This window comes from Lactuca virosa, chromosome 1, assembly GCF_052849685.1.
Source record: "Lactuca virosa cultivar CGN04683 chromosome 1, Lactuca_virosa_CGN04683_v6, whole genome shotgun sequence".
NCBI lineage: Eukaryota > Viridiplantae > Streptophyta > Magnoliopsida > Asterales > Asteraceae > Lactuca > Lactuca virosa.
Window position 1 is genome coordinate 107,129,168 of NC_136426.1, and position 4,682 is coordinate 107,133,849.

Here is a 4,682-nt window from a genome sequence, read left to right on the forward strand (position 1 = left end):
GAATTGATCACACGAAGATAGAATATGCAATCTAAAGTTAAAGTATGTTGCTGGCAACTTTGACCCCCTGTCTGTATTTTGACCATATCTCATGAACCGTAACTCCGATTGAGGCGATTCAAAATATCTGAAAAGTAGACGAAATTTCGGACGGCTTAGGCACAACATGCGATTGCAGGTTGCCTTTATGCGATCGCATGGGGCCTTAATGCGATCGCAGGTTAGGTCGCAGCATGGATTCGAGGTTTTTTAGTGCCAAAAATTCATTCGGAAGTGAAAAATGAAAACCTGCGATCGCAGGTTGCGTACATGCGATCGCAGGTTGGCCAAAAAGTGCCAAAATGGTATCCTACTTCTTTAAAAAGGCACGAGACGCGTTTTCTTCAAAACCTGCGATCGCAGCTTTGATACATGTGATCGCATGCGCATTGTTTTTGCTCTTGGACGTATAAATAGACCCTAATAACCTTCCAGTAACCTAACTTGGCGATTCCAGAGGTACCAGACGACGAAAATACGATTTTGGATGCTTTTCTTCTCCGATTTCAATGATTTCTGAAGATCTGAAGACTGTGGATCATCTCCTTCAAGTAGATTAGTAAGATTAGTTGTTTGATGTCTCTTTTCATTTATTTTTATCAGATTTTAGCCATGTCTGGCTAAAACCTTAGTTTTCAGTTCTGTAAAGACAAGTACTTTTCATGTGATTGATCATTAGATCTGATTTTCGTTTTGTGTTTCTATCTGGATTTTTCAGTTTTGTTCTTAATGAATGTTTGATTTTGATTCTTGTTAGTCTGATCACCTAGCTAGGGTTTTATCATTCCAGTTAATCAGTTAATAGAATCTGTAATTGTTCTAATCAACTGGTAATAAGTAACAAGTAATAAATCGGTTCCGTGTTTAGGATTTGACTTTATTATAAACTGAAAAATCATATCTTTACGCTTCCGAGCTTGTGAAAAGTATTGGATATTGCTGGGAATTTTACAAAGAACTTAATGCAACTTTTCTGATTTAATTAAGAGCTTGTTTGATTAGACAGTAAAAAGTTAGGGTTAATTGAAGAGCTTGTTTTGGTTAACTAAATAAGGTAAAAGAGATTATACTAGAGCTTGTTAGTTTTTCTCAGTACCAGCTAAGATAGAACGCATCTCAAATAACCAGGTCGATGTTGATTGCATGATTAGGAAAGTCGCAGCAGAGCTGAAACCGTTTTTATTATTGATTCTCGTTTAATTTAATATCACTGCATTTTTAGTTTTTAGTTCATAATTAAATCCCCCATTTATATTCTGTTTCTTGACTAGATGTGCCTGATGCAAAAAGGCATTGACTTTTAGGCTGTGTCCCTGAGGATTCGACCCTGATTCCCTGTGATATCTTTTATTCATTCTAACAACTATTGGGTCCTCGATACAGGATGTGGTTTTCACATTTGTTCTGATTTGCAGGGTCTAAGAAGAAGTATGGATGTGGAGCATGGGAAGATAAACTTGATCATGGGGAATAGGAAAGTGTCGCCTGTGACCAAGATTGGAGTTTACTCTTTAGTGATTAGTAGTGGATTAGGTTTAGATTTGAATAATTTCTATTACTCATCAGAAATGACACGAAACATTATTTCTTTTCATGGTTTGTATAAACAAGGTTTTAGATTTTCGTTTGATAATGAAAAGGGTTCTATTAATGCTTTATTTAATGGTTCTTTCTATTTTGAAGCATTGCCTTGTAATGGTATATACGAAACTGTGATGGTTGTAGACAACTTAGGAAATGATGTGTTGCATATCGATTCTTCCAATATTTTGGACAAAGCATGCTTGTGGCATTGTCGCCTTGGACATGTGAACAAGAAACGCATAGCCCAACTCCAAAAGGATGGAGTGTTGGAGTCATTCGACCTTAGGGACGATGACGTGTGCGAGTCTTTTTTGCTTGGAAAGATGACCAAGTCACCCTTCACTGGCACTTGTGAAAGGGGTGAGGGTTTATTGGATCTCATACACATACCGATGTGTGTGGGCCCTTTAGATCCGCCACAAGGGATGCAAACCGCTTCTATGTGACTTTCACCGATGATTATAGCAGATATGGGTATATCTACATAATCAAGCACAAGTCAGAAACCTTTGAAACGTTTAAAGAGTTTAAGAAAGAAGTGGAGAATCAGCTGGGCAGGAAAATTCAGATGCTCCGATCCGATCGAGGTGGTGAGTACCTTAGTCTTGAATTCTACAACTACCTCAAGGAATGCGGAATTGTTTTGCAATTGACGCCACCTAGGACACCGCAGTTGAATGGTGTGGCTGAGAGGCGCAATCGAACCTTGTTGGACATGGTTCGTTCCATGATGAGTCGTGCTTTGTTACCAATCTCATTGTGGGGGTATGCCTTAGCGACTGCCGCCCATATCCTTAATCTAGTCCCTACTAAGAAGGTTGCCAAAACACCTCACGAGATGTGGACAGGGAAAGCTCCCTCGTTGGCACATATCAAGGTTTGGGGTTGCGAGCCTTTCGTAAGACGAGAGACTCACGACAAGCTCGAACCTTATAGTGAGCGGTGTATTTTAATCGGCTATCCGCAGATGTCCTTTGGAAATCTCTTCTATAGACCGAGTGACAATGTTGTCTTCGTTGCGAGGAGAGGGATTTTCCAAGAGCGAGAACTCATAAGCCAAGAGGACAGTGGGAGGCAAATTGATCTTGAAGAGCTTCAAGAGCCAATCGATGAAGGAACCTCTAACGTTGGCGTTCAACCCAAGGAGGAAACTCCTATTGAACCGATTGACGAGTCCTTACCTCTTAGACATTCCAGTAGAGTTAGTGTTCCACCTGTGTTGTATGGTTTCCATATAACAACTGAGGGTGATACGTTTATTAGTGATAGTATGCTAATAAATTTTGATGAACCTAACAGCTACAAGGAAGCCAAGGCAGGCCCGGAATCTGCAAAGTGGAAAGAGGCTATGGACAGCGAGATTCAGTCCATGTATGACAATCAAGTTTGGAACTTGGTTGACAATGTACCGGGTCGTAAGACGGTCGGGTACAAATGGATCTTCAAGAAGAATACCGATATGGATGGCAAAGTACACACTTATAAGGCGCGATTGGTTGCGAAGGGCTTTACTCAAACTCCCGGAGTTGACTATGATGAGACCTTCTCACCAGTAGTGAAGATAAAGTCTATAAGGGTTATGCTAGCCGTAGTTGCGTTTCATGATTATGAAATATGGCAGATGGATGTCAAAACCTCTTTCCTAAATGGGAAGTTGGCTGAAGATGTTTACATGAGTCAGTCAGAGGGTTTTGTCGATGCAAAACACCCTAATAGAGTGTGTAAGCTTGAGAAATCCATCTATGGATTAAAACAAGCGTCTCGCAGATGGAATCTTTGTTTCGATGAGAAGGTCAAAGAGTTTGGTTTCTTGCAAAGCGAGGATAAGTCATGTGTATATGTCAAAGCATGTGGGAGTATAGTTAGTTTTCTCGTTTTGTATGTCGATGACATACTGCTCATAGGAAACGACATCCCAACCCTGCAGGAGGTTAAGTCCTGGCTTGGGAAGTGCTTCGCTATGAAGGACCTTGGATGTAACATCCCGAAAAATACCAGCTAAAAATTTCATTTTTAAATTAGGTTAATACATAAAAACATCGTTACAAAACTTTCATAATATTAATTTATGTCTGAAAACCGGTAACATCATAGTTAAATATTCAGAGTACATCCCAGAAAATCCATAGTGCGGAAACAAGAGTGTGTGTGATATGCCGCTACCGCGCCAGCTCCTTTTCCCTAGCTGAAGAGATACCTGAAAACAAAACTATAAAACGTAAGCACAAAGCTTAGTGAGTTCCCCCATAATGCCACATACCATACGATCATATAATGAGTAACCAAGGGATACGGGCCTAGCCCACACCCATAGAGATACGAGCCTCGCCCACACTTTACTTTCTGAGAGGTACGGGCCTCGCCCACACTCTGCTATCCATGGAGATACGGGCCTCGCCCACACTCCGCTACTAAACCATAACATACAAGTATCACACAGACAACAAGTATAAGCAATTCTATCATACTGGCATATACCACAATCAAACTCAGCTATGAGATACGGGCTCCGCCCACACTCCGATACTAACATATCGTCTATACGGGCCGGCCTTGGTGCCTTAGACCCGTCCCTACTGGAAGGAAACTCACCTCGAGAGTAGCTGCCGAAAACCTGCTCAGACTACGCCTGGCTGCCGCACCGGTAATCCCTCCGGCTATAAATCCGTAAACATGGATCAGGTACTCATAAATACCCCTAAGGTCAAATGACCAGTCAAAGTCAACTCCTTGGTCAAAGTCAACCTTCTGATTGACTGGACTCGCCGAGTCCATATGACGACTCGCCGAGTCCTTCTATGTCTAGCCCGACTCTGACTCGTCGGGTCCCTGTTCCCACTCACTGAGTCAGCCTGACTCGCTAGACGGGGACAACTAACAAACCCGCGACTGGACTCGCCGAGTCCAAGGGGGTGACTCGCCGAGTCCGACGAACAGATCTTGCAAATCGCTCCAATCTTCCATCAGAACATCAACCTTGGAGATTTGGAGATTCTGGGACTATAGCTACACGTTAAATTGCTAATTCCACGTGCGACTACGGAGGGTTGGACCTCCTA